At 40.8% G+C, this 19075-nt stretch overlaps 1 non-coding gene across 1 annotated transcript; it reads right to left on the bottom strand.

The window, feature by feature from the left end:
- Positions 1 to 234: 234 nt before the first annotated feature.
- On the bottom strand, positions 235 to 393 carry LOC129083956 (U1 spliceosomal RNA). Its single transcript, XR_008530527.1, has one exon. It is a non-coding gene; the product is annotated as a U1 spliceosomal RNA (small nuclear RNA).
- Positions 394 to 19075: the final 18682 nt, after the last annotated feature.

The following is a 19075-nucleotide window of genomic DNA, read 5'->3' as shown; positions in this document are numbered from 1 at the left end:
TGTGACTCTAGCGTATCCAATGAGCATCAGCTCTAGAAAGAAAAATTGTCTATCTGCTAGCATTACTAAGCTGGTAGGATTTGAGCTTGGAGAACCAACCGGAGGAAAGCTGAAATGAGAAACAGAAATAGATTCCAGATTCCTGAAACATTATTTGAGCAATCACATCCAACCATGCTTGAAGCCAGTGTAGCTAGTGTTCTGCTCCTACTTTATTTTATTTTTATTTTTGTGTAGGGGAGAGGGCAAACACAGTTCCCCACTACCACACATTATGCAGTCAGGTTTCCCACATTTGGGGGAATCACAAGTGTCAGCACATCCAGAGTGCAATGGACAAGCCTCGCCCTGGGAAAACCACCTTCCTGATCATGGTATCTCCCCTGCTCCTATTTTAACAAATATTTTTACTATGATTTCTTTGGTTCTCTACTTATATCTATCATTATTATATATCTACATTTAATTTATATGTCTATTATCATCTATGTATTGCTGAATCATATCATCTGAGACTTACTCTGATTAAACACTCTGTCCCTAAATACTTTAGTGTTTATTTCCTAAGAATAAGGACATTATACTATGTAACTACAACACAATTGTCGTATTTAAGAAATTTAACAGCTCTGGCTGGTGTGGCTCAGTGGATTAAGCGCCAGCCTGTGAACTGAAGGTTGCTGATTGGATTCCTGGTCAGGTCACACACCTGGGTTGTGGGCCAGGCCCCCAGATGTGGGTGCATTAGAGGCAACTGATTGGGATATTTCTCTTGCACATCAACATTTCTCTCCCTCTCTTTCTCCTTCCCTTCCCCTCTCTATAAAAATAAATAAATAAAATCTTTTAAACTATTTTAAAAAGGGTATTATAGAAAAAAAAGAAATTTAACATTAACACCATACTATTTTCTGTGTATAGCCCATGTGCAAATTGCCTCAGTTGTGCTAATAATGTCCTTCTTGGCTCCAATTCAGGATCATGCATTGCACTCAGTTGTTGGATCTCTTTAGCCTTCTTCAACCTAAAACTGTTCTCCAAATTGTATTGCCCTTTATGAATGACATTGATGTTTTTTTTCCCGGACAGTCATTTTACAGAATATCTCAATTTGGATTTGTAAAATTATTTCCTCTTGACTGGATTCTGGTTAAGTATTTTTGTTGAGAATACTTCCTAGGTGATGCTGTGTCCCTCTCAGTTCCTTCACCAAGAGAAGGCATTTGGTGTTGGTTTTTCTCATCATTAGTGATGCTAAATTTGGCCATTTATATAAGGTAGCATTGTCCAGATTTACCCCTTGTAAAGGCACCTGATATCATTTGTAGTTAATAAGTAATCTGTGGGGTGATACTTTGGGACTGTGGACACCCCAGTCCTCCAAACACACAGGATTTTATTTTATTTTTTAATCATATTTTATTGATTATGCTATTACAGTTGTTCTGATGTTTTCCCCCTTTGCTCCTCTCCACCCAGCAAACCCCACTCCCTCAGGCAATCTCCCACCATTGTTCATGCCCATGGATCATCCATATAAGTTCTTTGGCTACTCCCTTTCCTATACTGTATTTTACATCCTAATGGCTATTCTGTAATGACTTATTTGTACTTCTTAATCTCCTCATCTCTTCACCCATTCCCCCACACCCTCCTCCCATCTGGCAACCATCAAAACACTCTCTGTATCCATGATTCTATCTCTGTTCTTCTTGTTTGCTTAGTTTGTTTTTTAGATTTAATTGTTGATAGATATGTATTTTTTGCCATTTTATTGTTTGCAGTTTTGACCTTATTCCTTTTCTTAAATAAGTCCCTTTAACATTTCATATAATAATGGTTTGGTGATGATGAACTCCTTCAGTTCTTTCTTGTCTGAGAAGCTCCTTATCTGCCCTTTGATTCTAAACGATAATTTTGCTGGGTAGAGCAATCTTGGCTGTAGGTCCCTGCTTTTCATGACTTTGAATATTTCTTGCCCATCTCTTCTAGCCCACAAAGTTTCTTTTGAGAAATCAGCAGGCAGTCTCATGGGAACTCCCCTGTATGTAACTAACTTCTTTTCTCTTGTTGCTTTTAAGATTCTCCCTTTATCTTTAACCTTTGGCATTTTAATTATGGTGTGTTTTGGAGTGGGCCTCTTTGCATCCAACTTGTTTGGGACTCTCAGTTCTTCCTGGACTCTCATGTCTATTTCCTTCACCAAATTAGGGAACTTTTCACTATATTTTGAAATAGATTTCCAATTTCTTGCTTCTTCTCTCCTCCTCCAGGCACCCCTTTGAGGCAAATGTTGGACCTCTTGAAGGTGTCCTAGAGGCTGCTTATAATTTCCTCATCTTTTTGGATTTTTCTTCCTTGCTGTTGTTCTGGTTGGCCGTTTTTTGCTTCCTTATGTTCCGAATCATTGATTCAATTCTTGGCTTCATCCACTCCATTGTTGTTTCCCTGTAAATTGTTCTTCAGTTATTGTATCTTTTGTTTCTGACTGGATATTTTTTATGCTGTTGAGGTCCTCATTAAGTTCCTTGAGCATCCTTATAACCAGTGTTTTGAACTCTACATCTGACAGATTGCTTATCTTCATTTTGCTTAGCTCTTTTTCTGGAGTTTTGATCTGTTCTTTCATCTGGGCCATATCTCTTTGTCTCCTCATCTTGGCAGCCTCGCTGAAAACACACAGCATTTTAAAAAGTGAGTTTGAATTGGGTGTCTATCACTTGCTACCAGAAGCACCATCATCATTATACTATGTACCAGTTATTGAAATTCACCCTTTTTACCTGTTCTGTGAAAATGGATCTGGGCCCTTTAAATATTTTTTTTTCCCTGTGCCAGATGATGCTGAATATTTGCCAGTAGGGGCACTAGAGAGACATTTCAGGGAGAAAAGATTTTACTTCCTGGTTCCATCTGCTCACTGTGTAGGCTCTTGGAGTATGCCTGAATGTTTCTAGTGTCCAGTTCCTCCAGTGTCTAGCAGCATCCAACAGCCATCACCTGTGCCTAGCACACTCCTCAAGTCATTTTGTAGTAAAGTGCCTCTAGCTCCTGTAGCACTTGCAGCCTCTCCTGTGCCAGGCCCCTATCCTGCTCCACAGCCAGCAGGACCCAGTGGCCAGCAGCTTCCCTCACCACTCTTCCCTGGGTAGTTTTTCAACAGCATTCACTGTAGCTCCTGCACTTCACCCAGTTCTTCTAGTGCCTGCCTCCTGCAGCATACATGGCTTTCCCAGAGCCAGTTCCTTTGACATGGGCTGTTTCTCTCGTACTGGTCACCTGCAGTACATGGTGGCTAGCAGTACCCCATGGCCATCAACTTCCCCTCATAATCCCTTGTTTGATTTTTTGTAATCAAGAGCTTCCAGAGAGACACCTTCCTGTGATCAGTTTTCCCCAGCACCCTAGAGAGCAGATTTCCAGAAAGTTCCAGAAGGTAGATTTCCAGAAAGGTCTACAGCCTCACCAAATTCTGTATCTCAGCTCTGGGGGGCGGAGGGACACCACCTGGGGTGTTGTATCTCATCCCTGGAAGCCAATACCTCCTTATTTCAATCACCTATTGTAATTAATAATTCTTCATATTATTCTTGCCCTGTTCTAATTGTCATATGGTTTCTCTCTCCTGGCTTAACCCAAACTTATACACAGAGTTGCGTGTATGTGTACTAAACTGAACTACCTGCCTGCACTATGTTTCTGCCATCTGAGCCAGCCCTTAAAAAGGAGTTCCTGGAATTCTTTTTCGACCAGTAGGACTGAAGCTTTCCCCAGCCAATCAGAGCTGCACAGCTCCAGCCAATCAGAGTGGCTCTATTTTGACCAATCAGAGCAGTGCCTTTGACACCAAACTGAAAATACGGAGTCCTCATTTGCATGAAAATAGACCAATCAGGGATTAGAGGCAGGACTTCTGTCTACATAAGCTAGCTCCTCCTCTGGTTCTGATAACACATTTTACCTTTCCACTTAAGACTGCATTTACCCTGAAGATATCTCATCAGAGCACAGTGGAGCAGACCAGCACAGGCCAGGGCAGACGGGCACAGAACAGAGCAGACCATAGTATACCAGCATGGAGCAGAGCAGAGCTATCCATCCAGAGAGGGACTTGGCCCAGGGCTATCTCACAGCCATGCTGTATTACAAATGAGCTGTTCCACATCTGTGCTATTTTTATAGCCATGCTCTATCACAATTCAGTTGTTTTTTTTAAGTGTATTTTATTGATTATGCATTTACAGTTGTCCCATTCTTTTTTTCTCCCTTTTTTCCTCCTCTGATCGGTACACCCCCTTTCCCTCCAACATTCCCTGCCTTAGTTCATGTCTACGAGTCATACATATAAGTTCTTTGGCTTCTCTGTTTCCTATACTATTCTTAACCTCCCCCTGTCTATTTTGTACCTACCAGTTATGCTTCTTATTCCCTGTATCTTTTCCCTCATTCTCCCCTCTCCTCCTCTGTGCTGATATCTCTCCATGATTCTGTTCCTGGTCTAGTTGTTTGCTTAGTTTGTTTTTGTTTTAGGTTCAATTGTTGATAGTGGTGAGTTTGTTGTCATTTTACTGATCATAGTTTTTATCTTCTTATTTTTCTTAAGATAATTTAATATTTCATATAATAAGGGCTTGGTGATGATGACCTGTTTTACCTTTATCTTGTTTGGGAAGCACTTTATCTGCCCTTCCATTCTAAATGATAGCTTTGCTGGATAAAGTAATCTTGGATATAGGTCCTTACCTTTCGTGACTTTGAATACTTCTTTCCAGTCCCTTCCTGCCTGTAAGTTTTCTTTTGAGAAATCAGCTTATAGTCTTATGGGAACCCATTTGTAAGTAACTCTCTACTTTTCTCTTGTAGCTTTTAAGATTCTCTCCTTATCTTTAACCTTGGGTAATTTAATTATGATGTGTCTTGGTGTGTTCCTCTTTGGGTCCAACTTGTTTGGGATTCTCTGAGCTCCCTGGACTTGCATGTGTATTTCCTTCATCAGAATGGGGAAGTTTCCTTTCATTATTTTTTCATATAAGCTTTCTATTCCTTGATATTCCTCTTTTCCTTCTGGCACCCCTGTGATTTGGATGTTGGAATGTTTAAAGTTGTCCCAGAGGTTCCTAAAACTCCCCTCAATTTTTTGAATTCTTGTTTCTTCATTCTGTTCCAGTGAATGTTTATTTCTTCCTTCTGTTCCAAATCATCGATTTGAGTCCTGGTTTCCTTCTCTTCACTGTTGGTTCCCTGTACATTTTTCTTTATTTCACTTTACATAGCCTTTACTTCTTTCTCTATTTTGCAGCCATACTCAATCATTTCTGTGAGCATCCTGATTATCAGTGTTTTGAACTCTGCTATCTCCTCGTCACTTAGTTCTTTTTCTGGAGTTTTGATCTGTTCTTTCATTTGGGCCATATTTCTTTGTCTCAGCTCACCTGTTAGATTGTAAGGGGTGGAGCCTTAGGTATTTGCTAGGTGGGGCAATCCATTTCAGTGCTGGTTGTCGCACTGCATGTGGGAGAGGGGTTAGAGAGGGAACAATGCTGCTTGCTAGCTTGCTTGGCTCTCATCCCATTTGCTGTCACTTACCTCACTTCCCACAAGCAGATTGTGTCCTTTCAGGTTCTGATTCCTGCGTGGGTGGGTTTATGTACGTTCTAGGTCACCATGGGCTCCTCCAACTCCACTCTCCTGTGAAGGTGGGAGTTTTTCCCACTGCCACAATCCCCACAGGTTTTTACAGCCAGAGGTTTTGAAGCTTTAGTTTCCCACACTGGAAGCCTGAGTTTTGTGGTCTACCTCGCTCCCCAGTTGTTCCTCTGGGCTTATCTGCATGCCGACTCTGCTGTCCTCACCTTATGGTCTGCCAGCTACCACCTTATTTTGCATCCTTGCTGCCCTGGCTTTCCTTCTCTGTCCCTCCTACCAATGTGGATGAATGTTTCTTCTTTAACTCCTTGGTTGTCGGACTTCCATGGAGTTCAATTTTCTGGCAGTCCTGGTTGTTTCTTTGTTTATAAGTTGATTGTTCCCTTCTTTTGCTTGTGGGAGGAGGCAAAGTATATCTACTGACACCTCCATCTTGGCCAAAACTCTCACAGTTCAACTATTTTGTATTGAATGAAGTTTCCTTCTTCACTGCATCTCAAATTAGGGATTTTTGATGGTGTCAGATTTGCACCAACAACCATCAGCTGGCATTCCGTGGCACCCAACATAGGGCTTTGAAGTGATGGCTCAATCTGACTCCATGCTAAAACCAACTGGTCTGGCACCTTCACAAGCCTCTTGTGCTAGAGTTGTCATCCCAGTGGCACTTGAGGACCTCAGGTAAGTCCCCTCAGATCCAAGACCTCCCACACTTGTGGTTGAGGTCTTGGAGACTTTATTTGGTTTAGGTAGGGGACCTACAGAGGAGTTTTCATCAATTGCAATTGGCACTTCAGGGAGGGCTTTCCTTTGTTGCATTACGTATCTGGAAGCGGTATCCTCTTTGTTGGGACTAAGCCATGCCTATAAGGTTTGTGAGGGCATTCACACTAAGGGTCATGGGGTAGGGGTGGGATGGGCAGGCACCACCTATACGGAGGAGTGCAAAGCATGTAACCCATGCTCTAAATTTTCACATGATTATCAACCACCATTTGAGACCTTGGCTGATTTCCATACACCAAAATTATGGTCCAGAGAATTGTAATTGGTTAGGCCTCTGGACAAAAACCACATGAGATTTGTTGGCTAAGATGGGGTTCTTTTGCAACCCCAAAACTTGTTTATCAGCATGTTCAGTGAGAACAAAGAAAATACTGTTCTTCCCAGAAATGGTGGGAAGCTTTCAAAAACAACAACAAAAAACTGGTACCTTGAGAACTCTAAATGAAATCAAGAGGCTACTATTGCCTCCCTTAGGAAAAATTATTCTAAGTTAGGTAAATGTCTTGATAAATTAAAAATGAAGCCACTCATGAAACTAGAACAAAAGGGGGATCATTAGAAAACTTTTCCTCTGTCACTTGTGCTTGTGATTTGAAAACAAGGTTTACTAAAACAACCCCAGAAGACCCCTCATTTTCCAGCCCCATATGCTTGCCTATCACCCTGCCTACCGTCTACCTTTTTCCCTTCCCCATCTTTGTCTCCAGATGGGCAGCAGCCATCTGATGCTCAGGCTTTGCATCTGGAGTTATATTTCAATCTTCTCCCAAGAAAATATGCCCCTTTTGGGGGAGTCCATTCCCTTTACTTTTGGATCCATAAATTTTTTTTGAGTTTGGTATTATTATGCTGCCTGTCTGTTTATGTGTGTCTATGTATGCACATAATAGATAAGGTGTGTTTCTACTGCTGGATGGCATTGCCAAAAGTTGATTTGTAAGTCCTGGCTGGGTAGTTCAGTTGGTTAGAGCAGCATCTCAACATGCCAAGGTTGTGGGTTCAATTCACAGTCAGGGTACATACAAGAATCAATCAAAGAATGCATAAATAAGCAGAGCAACAAATGAATGTCTCTCTATCCTCCTTCTTCTCTTTCTAAAATCAATAAATTAAAAAAAAATTAAATTTAAGTAAAAAATGTTTTAAATGGACTTGTAAATTCAAATTTAAGACTTTATTCAATTAGCTTAAAATAAATGAATGCCCATATAAATTGAAGAAATAACAGAAACTAATGCAATTGCGTTTAAAGTCATGTGATCTAGGATTAATCTTTAGTAAATATAAACTAGCGCAAGGATGCTGGTTTAACTAGGGACACACAGTTGTCCAGTGCCCTTTAGCTTTGGAGCTAACAGACCAGGTGGAAATCCAGGGTATAAGGTAGAGAACTTGATGATTCATTTTGCAAAGTTAGAGGAATACAAGATGCCTCAGTTTGGGATCCCAGCACTTGTGATAGAGGCTGATTAGGATGTTATCGTGAGTAAAAATGATTGCATAGAGAAAATAAGATGTATATTTGGTAAAAGAAGGTATGAGGAATGGAAATACATTTTTATTAAAAGAAAAGTAATTTTGTCCTAAAGCAAATGATTGTCCTACAATAAGAAAAGAAAAAGGACAAAACATGAAAAGTTTACAAAAGTTGCAAAAAATTTGTGTATGTTACAGAAAGTTCATAGAAAAGTTATCTTGGAAAAAAATTTATGTACGGTCCAACTAAGACTGGAACCGATTTATTTACCTTCAAGTATGCTGATACAGAATTGGAATTTAGGTTTCTCTTTGTTAAAAGGACATAAGTGGGTTTTTTTTCTATTCTATTGGTATGTCCTTAATAGAAATTATAAAGGGAAAGTAAGTATGGACCCTGCATCATCAGGTCCTTGACTGTTTAGGCAAACCAAACCTTAATGTAATTGCTTGTAAAGTTTTTTTTTAAAAAACTGAATGATTACATGCATGAGTAAAATAAGGGAACTTCTCCTTACAAAGAGGGGAAATTAAATGTGGTCTATCTGATGTTTGGAAGGTGGATTTCAATCCAATTACCTCCCTCCCCACCCCACCCCCATATAAAAATGTATTAATTATGATCCACATGTATTCTCATTGGGTAGACGCATTCCTATGTCCAAGGGCTACAGCCACAGTATTTACTAAAATACTTCTAGAAAAGATTTTTCCTGCTTGGAAACTCCCCACGGAGTCTCATAAAGAAAGGAGAACCCATTTTACTAGACAAATTCTATACCAGGTATGCAAAACTTGACTGATATTGTAGTATTCCCATTGCAATTATCATCTCCAGTCCTCTGGTGGTATAAAACAAACTGACAAGGTAAGTACAATTTAATTGGTAAAATTTGTTGAATCTTTTAATCTGCCTTGGCCTAAGGCCTTTTCTTTGATATCATTTAACTTAAGACCTTTTTTTTTTGAAAATCAAGATGGCAGAAAAGTGAGTGGAAGTCACATTGACCTCCTCCCAGGACCAATCTGGAATTCCAACTAAATTGTAGAGAAATCACCTGGAACAAACAACTGAACAATAATGAGAGAGAAGCCTTATAACCTCGGACAGACAGAAGAATGGCTTTAGTACAACCTAACTGATAAGGAGTGCAGTAGAGACTCAAGAAGGTGGGTGGGCGCCCATGGGTGGCAGCACCAGAAGGACATTGAAATGGCCAGTTAGATCCCCCTGAGAAGAACAGGGTCTAAACCATAAGCAGGGATCTCCATCCTACAGCACCAGAGTCCAAAAAGTACACAGATAACAGCCAGCTGCAAAAAGAAGTAGGGTTGCTCTCTGCCAGAGATAGGCAGCTGGAGACCCCAAGAGCCTTTCTGACACCAACACATAAATTTTTATTTGCAACCACTTACCCTAGGCTCTGACAAAGTGGGGGCAGAATGGGCTAGAGAGGCCTGAGGAAAGATTGAGGAAGGAGGCTTTGGGGAGACAACTGAGAGAATAGTCAGTGCGATCCCAGTGCTGACTCCTCCCCCATACAGCAGCAGCCATCTGGCTCAGGCAGACCACTCCCCTGAGTGGCAGCAGCCATGAGAGGACCTAATAACTATGCTCCCAGGAAGGACTCCACCTTGCCCTGTGATGTCTAAGCCTGACTGCTGAGTGTAGAATGACTAGATTAACAACCGAAGGAGACAGTCACAGACAGTAGATTCCTGGAAGTCTCGAACAGACTGCTGAAGGTCACACAGGGACAACATCTGACATCATCAGAGGCAGATCCAGAAAGAAAAAACAGCGGTGTCCTACTACAGAAGTTCACACCACAAAGTCAGGAAATGAAGACAGATCAATTTAAGAAGCAGAAGCCAAAAATAAGAGTCTCACAAATAATGGGAAGACAAAGAAACATCCTCACTCAAAGAGAAAAGAGGAATCCCCAGAAAGGGAACTAAATGAAATAGAGGCAAGTAAACTAACAGATACGGAGTTCAAAACAATGGTTCTAAGGAAGCTCAATGAGCTCAGTGAACTCAGAGAGAATTACCAAAAACTACAGGGAAACTATGAGAAACTTACTGCAAATTATATCAGCATAAAAAAGGACATAGAAACTATCAATATGAGACAAGAGGAAATGAAAAGCACAGTTTCTGAACTGAAGAGCACAGTACAAGGAATCAAAAGCAGGCTAGATGAAGCAGAGGAATGAATCAGTGAGCTGGAGGATAAGGTAGAAAAAAGCTCCCAGAAAGAGCAAGAAAATGAAAAAAAACTAAAAAAGAATGAAGAGGCATTGAGGGAAATGCAGGACAACCTGAAACGTAATAATATCTGTATAATAGGGATACCAGATGAAGAAGAGGAGGAAGGGATAGAGATCCTGTTTGAAAAAGTAATGATGGAAAACTTCCCTAATTGGAGGAGAGAAAAAGTCACACAAGTCCAGGAAGTGCAAAGGGTCCCATTCAAGAGGAACCCAATGAGGCCCACTCCAAGACACATCCCAATTAAAATGGCAAATATCAAAGACAAACAGAGAATCCTAAATGCAGCAAGGGAGAAAGAGGTAGTAACATATAAGGGAGCCCTGGTACAGCTAGCAGCTGACTTCTCAACGGAAACACTACAAGCCAGAAGGGAATGGCAAGAAATAATCCAAGTAATGAAAAGCAAAGGCCTGCAACCGAGACTGTTCTACCTAGCAAGGCTCTCGGTTAAAATGGAAGGCAAAATAAGGAGTTTCTCAGACAAAAGAAGGGTAAAAGAATACACTTCTTCCAAATCAGCATTGCAAATATACTTAAGGGACTGCTTTAAGAAGATGAAGAAAAAGATTCTATGAATACCCAGTCCCTTTCACAGTCACCAATACTTGATATTACCAATATTTTTAATAGTTATTTATCTGATTGTGACAATGTTGTATTATTTTAATTGTTCCTTTGTTGTGTGTTGAAACTAAACCTGTTTTTGTATATTTCTTGCCTATTTCTATTATTTTTTTAAAAGCTTTAAATGACTTTTTGGTATTCTTTATCCATTTTTTAACTAAATGTTTGTAGAATTTTTTCCCTAAAAAAAATAAAACAAAAAAACTACTAACTCTTGTTTAGATGTGCTGCAAATGTTTTTCCTATTCTATTGCTTTTCCTTTAACTTTTTTTATATGCATATTACTGTATAGTCTTAAATGTTTAATATAGTCATATTGTGAATATTTTACTTTATAGCTTCTGGGTTTGAATATTTTACTTCAGGGTAAGAAAAATATTATTTTGTATTTTCTCCTGAAACTCCTTAGATTTTACATATTGATTTTTAACTCACCTGAGTATTTTTTGTATAATGTGTGAAGTAGGACTCTATATTTGTTTTTTTTCAAGTAAAAATGGTTCATGCACCTTATTTGTTGAATAAGCCTTATATTTCCCATTGATTTGAAATATCAGTTTAATCATGTATTACATTGTTAGATTGATATGTACGTTTGTTTCTAGAATGCTCATTTTATTTCTTTGATCTACTTGATTATTTCTGTGCTGGTGTCATCTTGTTTTAATTGTTGAGACTTTATAATGGATTTAAAATTTTTAATATTTTATAATGGATCTCGGCATTTAAAAAATAAATAAATAAAATCAATCTGCATTTAAGAAAAAAAGAAAGAAGGAATGCCTACCTTTAGCGACAACATGGATAGAACTGGAAAATATTATGCTAAGTGAAATAAGCCAGTTGGTGAAAGAAAATACCATATGATCTCATTTATAAGTGGAATCTATTCAACAAAATAAAACTAATGAATAAAATAAACGTCAGGCATGGAAACATGGAGCAGACTGAAAGTGACAAGAGGGGATAGGGAAGAAGGACACTGGTGGAAAGAAGGAGAAGGGACTAGACAAAGAACATGCATGAATGACCCATGGACATGGACAATAGTGTGGGAATTGACTGTGGGAGCGGGGGGGTGGGAGTGCGATGGATGGAGGAGGGCAAAGGGGAAAAATTGAGACAACTGTAATAGAATAAACATGATTTAAAAATATAAATAAAAAAAGACTTTTTTTGTATACATCAATTGTCTCCTTCTAAAATTGTTACTGGAAGACCTATCCTGTGAGGCTAGATCAGGGAATGTGCGAACCTGTGTAATTAAGGAGACCTTCTAATTTATTGCAAGGAACTTATAGAGGCTCTTGAAATTAATGCAAGCGCACAGAGCAATCTTCACTGCAAGCTCCCAGGAGATAAAGGCTCAAAACATCATGGCTTACAAGCGGGATACATGGTCTATCAAAAAAGATATCTTCCACAAGGACTCACTCCAGCCTCTCTGGAAAGGGACCCTGAAGTTGCAAGGTTAAAAAGGTATTGATACATGAATTTATGTTTTCCAGTTTAAAAGGCTTTCACATTTACACTACATTCGCCTGATTGAATGCTACAGCCTATAGGAGATCTTAAATTAAAGTTATCCAGAATAGAAAACCACTCAGACAAAAAACAGATGGTACTGAAAACATGGCTTTCCCCAGGATCTGTGACTTGGCCAGTGAAGTCAACTTCCACTATGTATAACTCTTATGTTTATGTCATGGTTGGATACCATTTATTTTTTGGATATTTTAACAACTGCTCTCTCAACAAGCTGGTCACCTTCCCTGCATTTCCCTGTCTGAACTGAAACACTAAAGATGTCTCTCTGGAGCAGACTGGGGCAAAGCAGTGAGGATTAGAGCAGACCAGGGCTGACTCACAACCATGCTGCATTACAGCTGAACTGTTCTGCCCCGAATAAAGTTTCCTCTTTCACCAAGCCCCAATTGGGGATTCCTGTTGACATTGAATTGCCACCAATGACTGACCATCAGTTGACACTGGGATAGGCACAGAGCCAAGGAGTGGAGACCTGGGTGGGCTAGGTAATCAGGAAGGACAGTGTGGAGGAGATGACTTTCCAATAGGGCCTCAAGGAAGGAGCTGAGAGAATCAAAGAGAGCTTGCTGGGGTAGGGAGGAGACAAGTGCAAGTGTGATAGAGTGTGGCTGAAATCCAGAGCTCTGGAATCAAACAGTCTTGGGTAATTTCCGTAGCCCCAACTCTAAAATGGGCATAATAATATAGTGCTGTTAGAATTTTGTGAATTTGAAATAGCACGATCAACCAAATATTAATGAAACTTGCTCAGTGCAAATTACTTGAAATAATTTGAAATATTATTCCTCCTGAAATATAAGTGCATCAGAAATCTTGAAATTTCCAAAGGTACTAGATATGAGGAATTTGAGGTTCAGGATATTGAATATGATTTGATGATCCCTGCTACATGTATGTTTTTTTGGTAGATGGAAACAGTTGCCAATTTGAGTCCAGCTTGGTGGGAAGTGATATAAATTTAAAATTACACCAAGTCTTTAGTAATGAATCCTAGACATAAAAAGTTCTCCATCCTGTCCCTGCTCCATGGGACTGTTGAGATAACTAAATGAGACTGTGTTTAGGACAGTTAAAGTCCAGGGCCAAATTCTCCATTAGAAACTATAGGCACAGAGCCGGGGTGCCCTGATATTTTTAGGGGCCCATGGAAATATTTTAATGTATTTTATTATCAGAAGAAAATAAAATTGTCTTTGTACTAATACAGTCATAAAATATAATATCTTTCTCTTGGAGGAAGGACCCACAGAAGTCATAGTGTAGTCTGACCCAGAATAAGCCTCAATAAATATAAGTTGTTTTATCTTCCTCCTTATTGTTGCTGATATTGGCAAGAATGGGCCACTCCTCCTTAGGGTGTGGTCATCAGACCAGACTAGCCAGATGAAAGAATAAATACAGCCAAAGTAATAACAGGGACCATCAGTCCTAAGTGATGAGTGATGAGTGTACACACCCTGCTTTATGCTAAAGGCAATCATTGTCTTGCCTTATCCTCCCAAAGTCCTTATGAGGTGGGTATTATTAACCCCATTCTACAGATGAGGAAATGGAAGCCATAGCAGTCTAGTAATTTGCCCAGGATCACAGAATTAGTAAGAGAGAAGGCAGGATTTGAGTCTAGGTCTCTGGGATGCCACAGCCAAATACTCTATATGCTGAGTGGTGATACTAATCAGAAAAGAGAGAAATCCTCAAATGACTGTCATGGGGATTGGATTTTTATCATAAGATTCCAACACTGGGAGGTTTTTGGAAAGGAGCTACGTGGCTTTTAGAGAGACACATTTGGAAGTGGTGCTTGAGTAACAGGGTTCAGAGGATATTCCCCAAGAACCTTGGCTTGGGGGATAGGGAAAACAGAGGACGGCCATTGAGAGGTACTTTGCATATCTATGGCAATTTGGCTAGCTTAATAGTTAAGTTAAAAAGCTGTGCCGCGCCTAGGGCCAGGGAGATGGGTGTGACTTTAACTCAGGATGTAGTGGGGGAGTTTACAGAGCCTGTGTGAGAGCCAGGGAGGTGTTTTGCCCTGGCTCACTGGGCCTTATCTGCCCTGACTGATAATGGCAGCTAGAAAAAGGCAGAAGATACAGGGACCTGACAGATGTAACCCAATGTAGGATGAGTTGTAAATGGGCTCCAACCTGAAGTTCTGAGCTGGGATTTAAGCTAGGCATGACAGCCATGAGGCTTGCTAACTCTCTCTCTCTCTCTCTCTCTCTCTCTCTCTCTCTCTCTCTCAGCCATGTGGTTTGGGAAGGAGTAGGGGGTCTGGAAGGGTCCCCACCAGCCGGCCATGAGGTTTGTTGTTTGATGTGTAAGGAGGTGCCACACAGTTTTGGATTAAGAGCTGGAGAACACGGTGCTATGGCTGATGGTGCTGGGAATTGTGGAACATACCCAGCTGAGCACGGATTACTGGGAGATGCCAGGAAATGCTGAACTCTGACCGAGAACGCTGAGCCACCGACTCCTGCTTTTTGGTTTTTGGTTTTTTTTTTTCTGAAAGACGGTACCTGTGACTGGCATATTCTGAAGCTGGCCTGATTTGGCAAAAGGGAGACAGAAGTATGTGAGTGTTTGTGGGTATTTTAAAAGGAGTGGGACTTAATGGCAGAAGTCTGCCATCATTCTAGATCTGTATAACTTTTAAATAAACAATTCCTTTCATTTTCACCAGGCTCTGGCTTTGGGAGATGCGCTTTTCTTGGCGGCAGGCAATCGGACCCCTCACAACTGTTTCAGAACCTCATAGGCTGGGGTTCTGTAACACTTGGGGTCTCAGGGGATTGTCATAATTCCAGGAACATTACAAGAGTTTTCTAAGATTGGTGAAGGGCCCTAGACATGCAAAAGTAGGATTCATTCTTTCTGGAAACTGTCCACCTGAGGCACACTGTGGTTTAGTATTACAGGGAAGTAAGAGGTGCCGCCAGCCCAACCACCTACTCAGCAGTCAATCAATTGGGTAACTCTACTTTAATACTCTGACTTTGTGGTGGGCAAAATGCTATCAACCTCACTCATTACCTATATGATGTATCTTCTAGAAATGATTTGGCTTTAACAAATATTGATATTTGAACAAAAATTTAATGTATACCTGTTTTGTGCCAGGAACTGTGTCAGGTAATGGGACACAGAATTTAAAAGACTGTCAAGTCTTCACCCTCTCAGAGCTTACGTTAAAAGGAGAGACTGTGTCCCAAAGGAAACAGATAACTAAATAACAGATTGTGACCGGTGCTCGGAAATAAAGAGAAGGCTGCATACAGGGGATGGAGCAGAGATGACTGGTTGTCTTCACCATCTCTCTACTTTTGAAGCCATAGATCTCCTAATTTGTAGCTGGGTGCACAGCCATGCAGCATTTCCTAGGCTCCCTTGCTGCAGGCATGGCCATGTGACCAAGTCCTGGCCAATGGGAAGGAAGCTGAAGTGGTGTGTGCAATTTACAGGTAGTGTTCTGAAAAAGGGGTGGATCCTTTAGCTGGGAAGGGGGCTGTTGCAGCACCCTTCCTAACCATGCAATGAAGGCCTTGCACAGCACAGCAATAAGTAGAAGGTGCATGGTGTTCCAGACACATTGAAACCCCATCCCAGCCTTGCATAGCCCACTTTCAGACATTTAGGTGACAGAGAAATACCTGTGATTACAACTCACCAAAGGTGAGGGTCTCTCACCTTGGCCAGTGGAAGTCAGTTCTAAAGCACATTTCTCTATTTAGCATAGTGAGTAATTTACAGTTGGAACCCCATTAGCTATGTGACTTTGAACAGGTTGCTTAAACTCTCCATGTCTCAGTTTCCTCACCTGCTAAATGGGAGTAAGTGTAACTATTTACAAGAATAAATGCAGGTGAGTTCCTTAGACAGTACCTGGTGGGTAGTAGACATTTAACAAGTATTGTTATTATTACCATCATCATCATCATCATCATCATCATCATCATCACTGGTATTCTTAATATTGTCATCAGTTGCATTGCAGAAATGGGGGTGGTAGGGCATAGATGCTCAAGTTAATCCTCATACTGGTGTGATTAAGAAATTAGTATGGAAGTCAGAGAGACCCAGATCAGCCACTTACTAGTAGAGTGACTCATTTATATTACATAACATGTTTGAGTTCAGTTTTCTCAAATGAAAATGAAGTTAAATATCTACATGCATCAGCCAGATGTTTTTAGCTATAAGGAACAAAAAGTTATATCAACCATAAGAAAATATATCATCTCACTTAGCAAAAAGCCCAGTGGCAGGGTGGCCTTCCGTAATGGCTAATCCAAAAGCTGAATCTGGTCGTCAAGGACCTGGAAACTTTCTTCCTCTCTATCTGCTTGAATTTCTTTGGTGGTTACTAGATGGCTTCTGTCTTCTCAGTGGTAATTAAGGCCACATGTCTTATTGTTCATATCCATTGAGCAATAGAGAGTCCCCAGTCCCCCTTCCTTCCATCATGGAATAAAATTCCTTTCAGTATAATTGATTCAATTTAAGTCTCATACCCACTCACGGACTGAAAACCCATTCACAAGGTAATGTCTAAAGCTGATTGGCTTAGGCCTGGATTCCTGAACCAATTACAGGCAGGAAAATGGAGTTACCAACTTTAGCCAGATATAGACCAAGGAGAGCCCACCCTTGCAGCTGAGGATGGAGTTGGACTGCCCTCAGCCCCATGGGTTACATGCATTTCTGGATTTCAAGAAAATACAGACTGGATACTAAGCAGCAGATCAACAGTGTCCCACCCCCCTCCAGACTGTCTCCCATTGTGATCAAAAAGATTACATAAGAAAATGTCTTTAAAACACTTAGCACAATGGCTCGCACCTATTATTAAGCTTACCTATGTTGTTAGTGGGAACTGAATTGAGTACAGAGAACCACTAACTGGTTTCCAAAAGAGAGAGAACTCACAGAATTGTGTTTTTCTTTTCTTTACTTTTTTTTTTTGCAGAGGGGAGGTGGTGATACAGTTAAAAAAGAAAGAGTACAAATATTCTTAACCATTTGCCAGCTACCAGGTGCCCTGTAGACAGACTTCAGAGATGAATGTAGTCATGAGTCAGTGTGTGATCTTATCTGATACAATATCCAGAGAAAAAGTACTAGATGCAAACAAGTAAACTTACTGATCTTAACTGGGTGCAAACAGAGGTGTCTTAAAAGTGAGGGTCATGCAACTTGAGTTGGGAGCCCTATCTTATTCTTTCCTAAGCCCTGGGAGGGGACCTAGTAATTTTTATGTTTTAGGTGTTTTATTTTAAGTCATATGTCCCCCTTCGATGCATTAGATCAGGGGTCAGCAAACTATAGCTCTTGGGCAAATATGGCCTGCTGTTTGTTTCCTACTAATTTTACAATTGAAATTAGACTTTTTCCTTTTTACTTGAGAAAGGCTATTCCATATCACATAAACTTGAGGCCCCACAAAATGTGACTTTCTCATTTGAGTGAAATCCCAAACCTAAAGAGTTTGGCTAGAAGGTAATTGATAAATTGTTGGGTGAAATCCACTGGGAACTTCAGAGGTAATAGCTTTCTCTTTTTCCTTTGCTCTCTCTTTCTCTGTTCTGTGAGTTGCTGCTTGGCTTTCTTTGCATGGGTAGTCTCTCCAGGTAGCAGAAACAATGACCTCTGGTGCCTTTAGATCCCCCCCTCTCCCCATTTCAGCTGCTCATTAGACCTTTTGCATCCCGACATCTATTAATCCTAGAGAAGATTCTGACTGGCCCAGTGTGGATCACATGCCTATTTCATATGCCAATCCAGTGGCCCAGGGGATGAACTACTCTAACCAAACTAAACCACTTGGAGAGAAGAAAGGAAGGGATAACACATGAAGTTCTCCCAGAGGAAGTGGAGAAAGGGAGGTGGAAATAAACAATGGTTAATTACATAGCAATGTCAGACAAGGACTGCAACCCTTTGCTCCATCCCCATCATGGGTATGTGCCCAGACAGAGAACATGTTATTTATTTATTTTCAGAGAGAGGAGAAGGGAGGAAGGAAGAAAGGGAGAGAAACATCGATGTGTGAGAGAAACATCAATCACTAGTCTTTCGGAAACCCCCAACTGGGGATCTGGCCAGCAACCCAGGCATGTGCCCTGACCAAATCAAACTGGCGATCTTTCGGTTCGCAGGCTGGTGCTCAATCCACTGAACCACACCAGCCAGGGTGAGAGGAGACATTTTCACTTACACAAGGTTAACCTATATTTGCACAGTAGGTCAATCAGTATTATGAAATCACGGGCCTGATATTAAAAAAATCTTACCCCACATGCCAGGGAAAGGAGAAAGAGCCACATTTACCACGTTGCTGGCTATTAACTCAAAATCCTGGGCCTTATGGCCTAGGAAAACAGGAAAGGCCTGGAGTCAGGTTGTTTAGCAAGACTCTTTTAGGGCTCATTGAAGGAATTTCTTTTAATATACCACAGAGGCTTCTCCTTATAGAAGCCACTGTCGTACCAGAGCTGCTTTCCTAGAATGGCTGTGGTTCAGGTGAGGGGGAGGTAGGTAAATTCTCATCCATCAACCACAGAGACTCAAACATCATTATTCATCACAGCTTCCAGGGACACCAGCAACACCACACCCCTTCGGATGGTATAATCCGAATCTCACCTCCCTGGGGTGTTTGGCAAAATTGTCTTCCTGTCAGCCCAGGGGAATGATGGCTGTAACCAAATGCTTCCTGGGTTG

This window comes from Pteronotus mesoamericanus, unplaced genomic scaffold (genome assembly GCF_021234165.1).
Source record: "Pteronotus mesoamericanus isolate MK-2021 breed Mesoamerican mustached bat unplaced genomic scaffold, CSHL_Meso_final scaffold_167, whole genome shotgun sequence".
Classification (NCBI taxonomy): Eukaryota; Metazoa; Chordata; class Mammalia; order Chiroptera; family Mormoopidae; genus Pteronotus; species Pteronotus mesoamericanus.
The sequence above is the reverse complement of the archived record's forward strand: the minus strand, read 5'-3'. Positions and strand labels throughout refer to the sequence as shown.